Here is a 14,432-nt window from a genome sequence, read left to right as displayed (position 1 = left end):
GCAATGGTAAACTATGATTTATACCTGAAATATGCAAATGTTTCTAACAAAACATATGCTATACAATAAATATGTTATCAGACTGTCATCTGATGAATTTGTTTCTTGGTTAGTGGCTATTTATATCTTTATTTGGTCGAATTTGTGATAGCTACTGATGGAGTCAAAAACTGGTGGAGTAAAAGGAAAATGGTGTCTTTTGCTAACGTGGTTAGCTAATAGATTTACATATTGTGTCTTCCCTGTAAAACATTTTAAAAATCAGAATCAACTTGTGACGCTATGCTAGGCTATGCTAGTCAGCTTTTTTACTGGTGGGGGTGCTCCCGGACCCGGGATTGGGAGGAAGTAGAAGTTAAACCAAATTGAACATGTTTCATTATTTATTTGAGGCTTTATTGATTTATTGATGTATTATATTAAGTTAAAATAAGTGTTCATTCAGTATTGTTGTAATTGTCATTATTACAAATAAAATAAAATAGGCATCGGCTTTTTTGGTCCTCCAATAATCGGTATCGGCGTTGAAAAATCATAATTGGTCGACCTCTACTCTCATGCATGTTTCGGTGTCACTTTCCTCAAAGTGAGCATAGAAGTAATTTAGCTCATCTGGTAGGCTTGTGTTTCTGGGCAGCTCGTGGCTGTGCTTCTCTTTGTAGTCTGTAATAGTTTGCAGGCCCGGCCACATCCGACCAGCGTCGGTGCCAGTGTAGTACGATTCAATCTTAGTCGTGTATTGACCTGTGTTTTTCCTGTTTGATGGTTCGTTGAAGGGAATAGCGGGGTCCCACACCTTGAAAGCGGCAACTCTACCCTTTAGCTCAGTTCGGATGTTGCCTGTAATTCAACATCATGCTAAAGAGTTGAATCTTGGTTTCATCAGACCAGAGAATCTTGTTTCTCATGGTCTTAGAGTCTTTAGGTGCCGTTTGGCAAACTCCAAGAGGGCTGTCATGTGCCTTTTTATTGAAAGTGGCTTCTTTCTTGCCACTCTCTTGCCACTCTCTGCCAGAGTGACCATTGGGTTCTTGGTCACCGGAACAGCTTCTCCCCCGATTGCTCAGTTTGGTCAGGCGGCCAGCTCTAGGAAGAGTCTTGGTGGTTCCAATCTTCTTCCATTTAAGGATGATGGAGGCCACTGTGTTCTTGGGGACTTTCAATGCTGCAGCATTTTTTGGTACCCTTTCCCAGATATGTGCCTCTACACTTTTCTGTCTCGGAGCTCTACTGACAATTCCTTCAACATTGCTTAGGTTTTGCTCTGACTTGCACTGTCAACTGTGGAACCTTATATAGACAGGTGTGTGCCTTTCCAAATCATGTCCAATAAATTGAATTTACCATAGGTGCACTCCAATCAAGTTGTAGAAACATTTTCAGGATGAGCTCAATTTCAAGTCTCATAGCAAAGTGTCTGAATACATATGTAAATAAGTTATTTTATTTATTTATTTTGATACATTTGCAAACATTTCTAAAAACCTTATTTTACTTTGTCATTATGGGATATTGTGTTTAGATTGATGAGGAAATGTTTTAATTGAATCTATTTTAGAATAAGGATGAAACCTAACAAAATGTGAGAAAAGAGAAGGGGTCTGAATACTTTCCAAATGCACTGTATTACTATTTGTCATTGACTTTTTGTTACTGTGAACCTTAATGAAATAAATGAACCCTGATAACATGAACCTTGACAGAAAATGCACATAGAATATGCAAAAGTATCCTGATATAATCTGATACATTTTAAGAGCATCTCTTCCAGCTAATTTACCGTGATGCAATGTTTGTGCAAATATGTATAAAAATAACCACTCATTTAGATTTTGGATTGTGTGGTTCTCAACTTGACGTCACTTTACACCTTCCTACCTCTACACCCCAAATTGATCTGCAGAGTGACTGGGTATATTTCTGTATGTTGCATCACTTGTGTTCCTTCCGTTTGTCAGTAAATCAAGTATGATATTGTTCTTGCTCCATATTCATGCCATCACATGTAATAAATTATAACGTTGTAGGCTTTGTTGTGTTTGTTGGAAATCATGCGAAGAGAAGAAAGACGTATGTGTTTACCCAATCAGATTACATACAGTATGTGTACAGTAAAGCCTTGAAGTAATTACAAAGATATGTGTAGATATACAGTTGAAGTCGGAAGTTTACATACACTTAGGTTGGAGATATTAAAACTAGTTTTTCAACCACTCCACAAATATCTTGTTAACAAACTATAGTTTTGGCAACTATAGTCCTGACTTTAGTGGCACAAGTTTTTTCCTTATCCTTAGAGTTGTGAAGGAGGTCATGAAAACTGACCACCGACTCGAACCACAAGCATTAAAGATTCCTGTATTTGACGGACACTATACATCCGGCTTCCAAACAGTTTGGGGTGGGGTTTGATTTCAATGTTATGCCACATCCAGTCTGTCACCAGAGCTCAGCTAATTTTGATGCTTGTGGAGAGGGAAATCAGCCTGAATTAATCAAAGGACGGTTGCAGGGTCTTTGGGAGTTGAATAACCACATCCTACTTCAATTAACTGGGAAGTACACTGAAGCTTCCTGGAAATTATATTGAGGACATGAGGCTGAGCCGAGTGTTTTCTGGGCTAAACGAGTCAGAGACGTGTTCTTTTGAACATCTAACTGACTAGAGACTGTGATCGATCTTGATCACCTCTATTGATGAACAGAGGAAACTTGGCTGTCGCAACCTGTTTTTTGTTGATCATTATTGGTGGTTTGTTATTATTAACAATATATTAATTAATTATTGGAAAGTATTGCATCCTACAATAGCATGCATTTTGCACTGAGAGGTACTGATTGAGTGCACTGTGTGATGGCAGGTCATATCCCTTCCAATATGAAGTGCCCATCGTTTTCATGTCTACAGTCCTCACATGAATTGGTGCTTATAGAACCGAAAGGAATAAGAAGGTATAACTTTCTATAAATGTTTTTGTAAAGCATTTTATTACTATATTTGGTTTATAAAGCAATGATTTTTAACCTCATCTTGATGTCTCCATACATAAATGATTCTAAACATGGCACTCTTTGGCCATTACATAACAGTGAATGTTCTGTTTGTTGGGTTGGAAATAATTAGAAATTACAATTATAGCACTTACATTCAATTTCTTTCTTTCCTATGGTTAGACAGATTTAGAGCAGGTGTAAAAACTATGACTTTGTGTGACGGTAGTCATAAATATCAATGGTCTTTAGAAGACCATATCAATTTTCGCCTAAAATAACATACCCAAATCTAACTGCCTGTAGGTCAGGACCTGAAGCAAGGATATGCATATTATTGATACCATTTGAAAGGAGAATGTAGGAGAATATATCACATTATATCCGGTTAAAGATAATACAAACAAAAAACATATGTTTTTGTTTGTTCCATCATCTTTGAAATGCAAGAGAATGGCCATAATATCATATAGGAGTTCAGGCACAATTTAGATTTTGACAGCAGGGGTTCAAACTGTAGAACCCAGTTCTAACATTTGAATATAAAAATGGATTTTATCAAACAAAACTATGCTACATTTTATCTCTGGGATCCTCAGGATGACAAATCAGAGCAAGATTACTGAATGTAAGTACATTATTTAACATCAGAGGTCAATGTATCAAACCAGTTGCCGTGATGATTTTTGTTGTTGTTGTGCACTCTCCTCAAAAAATAGCATGGTCATTTTTCACTGTAATAGCTACTGTAAATTGGACACTGTAGTTAGATTAACAAGAATGTAAGCTTTCTGCCCATATAGTTTGCTGTTACTTACAAAGTCATTCAAGGCACATTAGTGCACGTTAGCAACAACCGCCGCGGGATAGGGACACCGATCCCGTAGATCTTAACTTCTTATGGCTGCAAGGGGCAGTATTGAGTAGCCAGATAAAAGATGCCCATTTCAAACGGCCTCGTACTCAATTCTTGCTCGTACAATATGCATATTATTATTACTATTGGATAGAAAACACTCTCTATGTCACAATCGTCTAAGGGTGAGAGAGAGGACCAAGGCGCAGCGTGTGCAAAATACATCTTCTTTTATTTTAGAAGAGAGAAAAAACAAGAAACGAACAACTATACACAAAATAACAAAATAACAAACTGACGACCGTGAAGCTACAACGACAAATAGTGCTGACACAAACACTACACATAGACAATTACCCACAAACACATGATGCCCATGGCTGCCTTAAATATGGCTCCCAATCAGAGACAATAAACCACAACTGTTTCTAATTGAGAACCAATCTAGGCAGCCATAGACATACAAACACCTAGACAAGAAATTGCCCCATTAAACATACAAACCCCTAAACAAACCAAAAAACACATACCTTCCCCATGTCACACCCTGACCTAACTAAAATAATAAAGTAAACAAAGAATACTAAGGCCAGGGCGTGACAGTATCCCCCCCCCCAAAGATGCGGACTCCGGACGCAGAACCTGAAACAGAAGGGGAGGGTCCGGGGTGGCCCCCCATCATGGCGGCGGCTCGGGCGCGGGACGAGGCCCCCACTCCACCATTGTCAATACCCGCTTTGGTGGCGCCTCTGGAGCGGCGGCCCTTGTAGAAAGTCCCGGACTGAAAACCATCCCAGAGGGCGCCACCGGACGGATGAGTAGCTCCGGACTGAGGGGGGATAGCTCCGGACTGAGGGGGGGTAGCTCCGAACTGAGGGACGACAGCTCCGGACTGAGGGACGACAGCTCCGGACTGAGGGGGGGTAGCTCCGAACTGAGGGGGGGCAGCTCCGGACTGAGGGACTGCAGCTCATGGCTGGCTGACGGATCTGGCTGCTCATGGCTGGCTGACGGATCTGGCTGCTCATGGCTGGCTGACGGATCTGGCTGCTCATGGCTGGCTGACGGATCTGGCTGCTCATGGCTGGCGGAAGGCTCTGGCTGATCCTGGCTGGCGGAAGGCTCTGGCTGATCCTGTCTGGCGGAAGGCTCTGGCGGCTCCTGTCTGGCGGAAGGCTCTGGCGGCAGGCTCTGGTGGCTCCTGTCTGGCGGACGGCTCTGAAGGCTCCTGTCTGGCGGACGGCTTTGAAGGCTCATGGCAGACGGGCGGCTCTGAAGGCTCATGGCAGACGGGCGGCTCTGATGGCTCATGGCAGACGGGCGGCTTTGCAGGCTCAGTACAGACTGGCGGCTTTGAAGACTCAGTACAGACGGGCAGTTCATACGGCGCTTGGCAGACGGACAGTTCAGACAGCGTTGGGCAGACGGGCAGTTCAGGCGCCGTTGGGCAGACGGGCAGTTCAGGTGCCGTTGGGCAGATGGGCAGTTCAGGCGCGGTTGGGCAGACGGCAGTTCAGGCGCCGTTGGGCAGACGGGCAGTTCAGATGCCGTTGGGCAGACGGGCAGTTCAGATGCCGTTGGGCAGACGGCAGACTCTGGCCGGCTGAGACGCACTGTAGGCCTAGTGCGTGGTGCCGGAACTGGTGGTACCGGACTGGGGACACGCATCTCAGGGCTAGTGCGTGGAGCAGCAACAGGACGCACAGGACTCTGGGGACACACAGGAGGCTTGGTGCATGGTGTAGGCACTGGTGGTAAAGGGCTGGAGACACGCACCATAGGGCTAGTGCGTGGACGAGGCACTGGTGGTAATGGGCTGGAGACACGCACCATAGAGCTAGTGCGTGGAGGAGGCACAGGGCTCTGAAGACGCACAGGAAGCCTGGTGCGTGGTGTAGGCACTGGTGGTACTGGGTTGGGGCGGGGAGGTGGCGCCGGAAATACTGGACCGTGCAGGCGTACTGGCTCCCTTGAGGACTGAGCCTGCCCAACCTTACCTGGTTGTATGCTCCCCGTCGCCCGACCAGTGCGGGGAGGTGGAATAACCCGCACCGGGCTATGTAGGCGAACCGGGGACACAATGCGTAAGGCTGGTGCCATGTAAGCCGGCCCGAGGAGACGCACTGGTGACCAGATGCGTTGGGCCGGCTTCATGACATCCGGCTCAACGCTCAATCTAGCCCGGTCGATACGTGGAGCTGGAATGTACCACACCGGGCTATGCACGCGTACAGGAGACACCATGCGCTCTACTGCGTAACACGGTGTCTGCCCGTACTCTCGCTCTCCACGGTAAGTACAGGGAGTAGGCGCAGGTCTCCTACCTGACTTCGCCACTCTCCCTTTAAGCCCACTCCCAATAAATTTTTGGGTTGTACTCACGGGCTTCCAGCCTTGCTTCCGTGCTGCCTCCTCATATCGCCTCCTCTCGGCTTTCGCTGCCTCCAGCTCTTCACGAGGGAGGCGATATTCTCCCGGTTGTGCCCAAGGTCCCTTTCCATCCAGTATCTCCTCCCATGTCCATGAATCCTGTGTAGGTGGGTCCTGTTGCCGCTTGACACGCCGCTTGGTCCTGGATTGGTGGGTAATTCTGTCACGATCGTCTAAGGGTGAGAGAGAGGACCAAGGCGCAGCGTGTGCAAAATACATCTTCTTTTATTTTAGAAGAGAGAAAAAACAAGAAACGAACAACTATACACAAAATAACAAAATAACAAACTGACGACCGTGAAGCTACAAAGCCAAATAGTGCTGACACAAACACTACACATAGACAATTACCCACAAACACATGATGCCCATGGCTGCCTTAAATATGGCTCCCAATCAGAGACAATAAATCACAGCTGTCTCTAATTGAGAACCAATCTAGGCAGCCATAGACATACAAACACCTAGACAAGATATTGCCCCATTAAACATACAAACCCCTAGACAAACCAAAAAACACATACCTTCCCCATGTCACACCCTGACCTAACTAAAATAATAAAGGAAAAAAATAATACTAAGGCCAGGGCGTGACACTCTAGTTTGGAAAACCGTTTGAATTATTTCTCTGAGTGAAACAGAACTCATTCTGCAGCACATTTCCTGACCAGGAAGTGGATTGTCTGAAATCGATGCTCTGTTCAACTTCCTGCCTATACATGGGCATGAAACGTAAGAGTCTACGTACACTTCATAGACCTTCCCCTGGTTGTCAAGAGGCTGTGAGAGAAGAAATGTTGTGTTCATCTTGTTCTGAATTGGAATACAAGCTCTTTGTATGAGGTGTCCCTCATTTCCCATACTCTTGGCAGCGCCAGTTGGACAGTGGGATTGCCTTCTGTTTAGCTGCCGTTATGGACGACTACTATCTCCGGCTCGGATCTTATTTGATACATGTGACCATATCATCGTAAAGTATGTTTTTTCAATATAGTTTAATCAGATTATTGAAATTTTTTCGGGAGTTTTGCCGTGTTCCGTTCTCTGACTTTGTTGACGTTGGAGAGATCCGTGCCACTTGGCAAGTGCCCATGCTAAATGAAGAGGGAAATTTGCCGTTCCAGATCCAAACAACGACTGTTCTGGACAAAGGACACCTTATCCAACATTCTGACGGAAGATCACCAAAAGTAAGAAACATTTATGATGCTATTTCTAATATCTGTCGTGCATGTGAACTGGTCGTCGGCGCCCAAGTGTTTCTGGCTCTTGTGGCTACGCTAATATAACGCTACATTTTGTTTTCGCTGTAAAACATTTAATAAATCGAAAATATTGTCTGGAATCACAAGATGCCTGTCTTTCAATTGCTGTACACTATGTATTTTCAGAAATGTTTTATGATGAGTAATTAGGTATTTGACATTGGTGTCTGTAAATATTATGGCTGCTTTCGGTGCAATTTCTGATTGTAGCTGAAATGTAAACTATGATTTATACCTGAAATATGCAAATTTTTCTAACAAAACATAACATATTTGTTGTGTTAAAACATTTATTATCAGACTGTCATCTGATGAGGTTGTTTCTTGGTTAGTGGCTATTTATATCTTTATTTGGTCGAATTTGTGATAGCTACTGATGGAGTAAAAAACTGTTGGAGTAAAAAAAGTGGTGTCTTTTGCTAACGTGGTTAGCTAATAGATTTACATATTTTGTCTTCCCTGTAAAACATTTTAAAAATTGGACATGTTGGCTGGATTCACAAGATGTGTAACTTTCATATGCTGTATTGGACTTGTTAATGTGTGAAAGTTAAATATTGAAAAAATATATATTTTGAATTTCGCGCCCTGCACTTTGAGCTGGCTGTTGTCATAAGTGTTCCGACGTTGGGCTTGCACGCCAAACAGGTTAACCACTCCATAAAAGTGTGCTGGTACTTTTGAATTTAACTTAAATAACCTTGTGACACAATATTTCCTTTGACGAATGTGGAGTATACTGTGCTACATAACCTTTTGCCACTGACTGTTATCCAAGGTGCATCTTTAAAGGTAATGTTCCCGTATTCACGGAGATTGCATTCACTGTAAACCAGCCTGTCCTCAGAGCAATACTAAACATACTTTACGTATTCATGAGCTCCTCCAAGAAGTATGATACCTACTAATGGTCTAGTTACTTTCGACAGAAATTAAAGTAGTGAGGTTGGTCAGAGAGGATGGATGGGTGTAATCCGCAACCGTCTAGTAATCCTGTGTTTGAGTTGCATCTCGGACAACTGTAGCATTTTAGCTAACCTTTCCCCCCTTTCCCCTTATTCTAAACTTAACCCAATTCACATAAACTGCAGCATAAATGAACCTAACTTTTGTTGTTTCAGTTCTAACCTTTCACGTAAATTATCCTAACCTTTGTCCATTAGTTCACCAATCCACCAATGTAAATTCTCCCTGTGATCACGTTGGGTAAACAATGCACATGTCAGCTCAATATGAAAATGACCTTTAAATGTCAAGCGCGCTACAACACAGGATTGGATTGAATCCCAGCCCAAATTAACTACTACAGGGAAAAAACGGCAGATAGAGGGATCATACCGGCATTTAAAAAAAAACTTTCTCTTCAACTTTCTCCCAGTGCCACAACAGTGTTTACTTTGAAATGGTCTTCGATTGAAATTAACCCTGTTTTAATCAATATTTTTGGTCAACATTCATCTCAACACCACAGAGATCTATCTGTTCTCAGATAGATCTCTGAGGACATTCATGCTTGTTTGTTTCCATGGCACAAAGCTCATTGTCACTGCCATGGTTCACTCAGTGAGAGATGGGCGTAGAGACAGGAGGTAATGTGTTAGGGGGGATAAGCGGTTAGACAGGATGTACGGAAAGGGAAAGCAGTCCTTGACTCCTCATTCAGGCCTGTGACAAGAGTAAGCCAAGGCGACAGAATCATTCCTCTTACTCTCTTCCCACCTTTCATCCAGCCATGGATGAGCGGAAAGGAGAGGGGTAATTTGTGGAGCAACTGAAGTGCTCTGCAGCATATTGATCCCTGTCTCACTGTGGTGCCATCCAGGACCAAAAGGGCTGCCAGTAACGCAATGAGCCACCAACCAAAAGAGTTGATGAAGGGGGGTCATATCTACCACAAAGTCTGTGTAGAAATGATAATGGACCTACATATATATTATTTTTACTCTGTCCAGCTTGCTAACAGTCATCGGAACAAAAGCTAGACAGTCAGGGTGCATCAAATAGCGATTGATAGAGTACAAGCATTTGCAAATTTTGACGGTGAGGAAATATAACCAATTTTAAAGTGGCACTCTAGTTTCCTTTTCACTACATTTAACACCTGATTTACATCTCAAAAGGTCAATGGAGTCTTCTCGGAGGAAAAAGGACAGGACTTTTTAGATAAAACTACACAAAATATATTCACGTCACCAAATACCTGATTGAAACACACTGTTTTGAAATGAAGGTCTACAGTAGTCTTAACAGCACCCTCTTGGTTAGCATCATGGAGTAGCCGGAGGACAGCTACTTTCTGTCCTCTTCTGGCTACATTGACTTCAATACAAAACCTACGAGGCCTGTGCTCCTCACCCCCATAGACCTACATTGTAATTACGGCGACTTCCAGAGGACGATCTCCAACCTTTCTGCTAAAGTTAGCAGGACAAAATTCAATAAATGGCACTATATCGACACAAAGTATAATATAATATAAAACATTAACATCTTCAGCTGTGAGTAATGGAAAAAATCCTCAGCAACAATTATTTGAATAATTCTATGGATGTTTTATGCACAAAGGTGATGACTAAGTGTCTTAATAGTAATTTTCAAAACTGTCTTTTCTATGGGAGATGTCTTTCTGAGCCGGACGTCAGTTAAACTGCAGTACCGAATCAAGACTGTAGTCAAAAGCGTGCTTCCAGAATGTAACCCTGGCCACTTATCCCAGCTTTGATGCACCTGTACTGACCTCGCATTCTGGATGATAGCTGTCTGAACAGGCAGTGGCTCGGGTGGTTGTTGTCCTTGATGATCTTTTTGGCCTTCCTGTGACATTGGGTGCTGTAGATGTCATGGAGGGCAGGTAGTTTGCCCCCGGTGATGTGTTTTCCAGACCGCACAACCCTCTGGAGAGCCTTGCGATTGATGTTGGTGCAGTTGCCGTACCAGGCTGTGATACAGCCCGACAGGATGCTCTCGATTGTGCATCTGTAAAAGTTTGTCAGAGTTTTGGGTGACAAGCCAAATTTCTTCAGCCACTTGAGGTTGAAGAGGCACTGATGCGCCTTCTTCACCACACTGCCTGTGTGGGTGGACCTTCAGTTTGCCTGTGATGTCTATGCCCAGCAACTTTCCAACTTCTCCACTGCTGTCCCTTCGATATGGATAGAGGGGGTGCTCCCTCTGCTGTTTCCTGAAGTCCACGATCATCTCCTTTGTTTTGCTGACGTTGAGTGAGAGGTTGTTTTCCTGACACCACACTCCGAGTTCCCTCACCTCCTCCCTGTAGGCTGCCTCGTCGTTGTTGGTGATCAAGCCCACTACTGTTGTGTCGTCTGCAAACTTGATGATTGAGTTGGAGATGTGCATGGCCACGCAGTCGTAGGTGAACAGAGAGTACAGGAGAGGGCTGAGCACACACCCTTGTGGGGCCCCAGTGTTGAGGGTCAGCAAAGTGGAGATGCTTTTCCTACCTTCACCACCTAGGGGCGGCCCGTCCCCAGTCTGGGACCCAGTTGCACAGGGCGGGGTTGAGACTCAGGGCCTCCAGCTTGATGATGAGCTTGGAAGGTACAATGGTGTTAAATGCTGAGCTGTAGTCAATGAACAGCATTCTTACATAGGTATCATTTTTGACCAGATGGGATAGGGCAGTGTGCAGTGTGATGGCGATTGCGTCATCTGTGGACCTGTTTGGGCAGTATGCAAACTGAAGTGGGTCTAGGGTGGCCAGTAAGGTTCTGGTGATATGATCATGATGACAGAAGTGAGTGCTATGGGGCGGTAGTCATTTAGTTCAGTTATCTTTGCCTTCTTGGGTACAGGAACAATGGTAGCCATCTTGGAAGCATGTGGGGACAACAGACTGGGATAGGGAGCGATTGAATATGTTCGTAAACACACCAGCCAGCTGGTCTGCGCATGCTCTGAAGACGCGTCTAGGGATGCCGTCTGTTTCAGCAGCTTTGCGAGGGTTGACTTCTTCTGGCTGCAAGCCCGACGTCGGCACACTTATGACAACAGCCAGCTCAAGTGCAGGGGCGAAATTCAAAATATATATATTTTTTAAATATTTAACTTTCACACATTAACAAGTCCAATACAGCATATGAAAGGTACACATCTTGTGAATCCAGCCAACATGTCCGATTTTTAAAATGTTTTACAGGGAAGACACAATATGTAAATCTATTAGCTAACCACATTAGCAAAAGACACCACTTTTTTTACTCCATCAGTTTTTTACTCCATCAGTAGCTATCACAAATTCGACCAAATAAAGATATAAATAGCCACTAACCAAGAAACAACTTCATCAGATGACAGTCTGATAACATATTTATTGTATAGCATATGTTTTGTTAGAAAAATTTGCATATTTCAGGTTTAAATCATAGTTTACATTGCAGCTACAGTCAGAAATTGCACCGAAAGCAGCCATAATAATTACAGGCACCAACGTCAAATACCTAATTACTCATCATAAAACATTTCTGAAAAATACATAGTGTACAGCAAATGAAAGACAGGCATCTTGTGATTCCAGACAATATTTCCGATTTATTAAGTGTTTTACAGCGAAAAAAAATGTAGTGTTATATTAGCTTAGCACAATAGCCAGAAACACTTGGGCGCCGGCGACTACGACAGATATATGAAATAACATCATAAAATGGGTCTTACTTTAGCTGATCTTTCATCAGAATGTTGGACAAGGTGTCCTTTGTCCAGAACAGTCGTTGTTTGGATTCAGAACGGACACTTTCCCTCTTCATTTAGCAAGCGCGCTAGCCGGGTGGCACGACACTCTTCATGTCAACAAACGGAAGAGAACGGAACACGGCAAAACTCCCCAAAAAATTTCAAGAATCTGATGAAACTATATTGAAAAAACATACTTTACGATGATATGGTGACATGTATCAAATAAAATCAAAGCCGGAGATTGTAGTCGCCTATAACGGCAGCTAAACAAAAGGCAATCCCACTGTCCAGCTCGCGCTCTTCAGAGTACCGAAAATGGGGGACACGTCATTCCAAGATGATGTGTTCCATCTCAGACCAAGATAATCACCTCATTTCTTCTCTCACAGCCTCTTGACACCCAGAGGAAGGTGTATGACGTGCATGTATACTAATAGGTCTTTTGCCCATTTATAGGCAGGAAGAAGAACAGAGCATCGATTTCAGACTTTCCACTTCCTGGCCAGGAAATGTGCTGCCGAATGAGTTCTGTTTCACTCAGAGAAATAATTCAAACGGTTTTAGAAACTAGATAGTGTTTTCTATCCAATAGTAATAATAATATGCATATTGTACGAGCAAGAATTGAGTACGAGTCCGTTTGAAATGGACACCTTTTATCTGGCTACTCAATACTGCCCCTTGCAGCCCAAACAGGTTAACACATTTAAATGTTTTACTCACGTCAACCACTGAGAGGGTGGGGGGGGGGGGGGGGGCGGCAGTCTTTGTTAGTGATCCGCGACAGTGGCACTGTATTGTCCTCAAAGTGGGCAAAATAGGTTTTTAGTTTGTCTGGAAGCGTGACGTCAGTGTCCGTGATGTGGCTGTTTTTGTTTTTGTAGTCCGCGATTTCCTGTAGATCCTGTCACATACGTATCGTGTCTGAGCCGTTGAATTGCCACCCCACCTTGTCCCTGTACCGGCATTTTGCTTGTTTGATTGCCTTGCGGAGGGAAAAACTACACTGTTTATATTCAGCCATATTTCCAGACCTCTTTCCATGGTTAAATGCAGTGAATCGCACTTTCAGTTTTTCTTTCAGTTTTGCGCAAATGCAGCCATCCATCCACGGTTTCTGGTTAGGGTAGGTTTTAATAGTCACAGTGGATAGAACATCTCAAATGCACTTCTTTGTTAACCTGTTTGGGCTGCAGGGGCAGTATTGAGTAGCCGGATAAAAGGTGTCCATTTCAAACGGCCTCGTACTCAATTCTTGCTCGTACAATATGCATATTATTATTACTATTGGATAGAAAACACTCTCTAGTTTCTAAAACTGTTTGAATTATATCTGTGAGTAAAACAGAACTCCTTTTGCAGCAAACTTCCTGACAGGAAGTGGAAAATCTGAAATCGATGCTCTCTTCTAGGGCCTCCCTATTAAGGGCCTGCCTATTAAAGTCCTTGATATTTATTCGTTTAGATGCACTTCATACGTCTTCCACTAGATGTCGACAAGCAGTGAGAGTAGAAATTGAGTGTGTAACTTGATCTGGGCTCGAATAAATGCTCTTTGTATGACGTGTCACCAGTTTCCTGTTTTCTGGAGAGCGCGTCAAGGGACCTGGATTTGCCTTCTGTACAGCTGTCGTTATAGACGACTAATATCTCCGGCTTTGATTTTATTTGATACATGTGACAATATCATTGTAAAGTATGTTTTTTCAATATAGTTTAATCAGATTATTGAATTTTTTTCGGGAGTTTTGCCGTGTTCCGTTCTCTGAGTTTGTTGACGATGGAGAGATTCGCGCCACTTGGCAAGTGTGCTTGCTAAAGCGAGAGGGAAAAAGGCCGTTCAAAATCCAAACAACGATTGTTCCCGACAAGGACCCCTTGTACAACATTCTGATGAAAGATCATCAAAAGTCGGACCCATTTTATGATGCTATTTCATATATCTGTCGTACATGTGAACTAGTCGTTTGTGCCCAGGTTTTGGGTACTCTCTCGCCATAACGTAAACTGCATATCGTAATGAAGTTATTTTTAGAATTCTAACACGGCAATTGCATTAAGAACTAGTGTATCTATCATTTCCTATACAACATGTATTTTTTAGTTATGTTTATGAATAGTTATTTGGTCAGAATATGTGTGTCAGAAAAAGTGTCAGAAAAATATCCGGACGTTGTGGGAAAAAGTAGCTACGTTAG

The sequence above is a fragment of the Salvelinus fontinalis genome, chromosome 6, assembly GCF_029448725.1.
Source record: "Salvelinus fontinalis isolate EN_2023a chromosome 6, ASM2944872v1, whole genome shotgun sequence".
NCBI lineage: Eukaryota > Metazoa > Chordata > Actinopteri > Salmoniformes > Salmonidae > Salvelinus > Salvelinus fontinalis.
The sequence above is the reverse complement of the archived record's forward strand: the minus strand, read 5'-3'. Positions refer to the sequence as shown.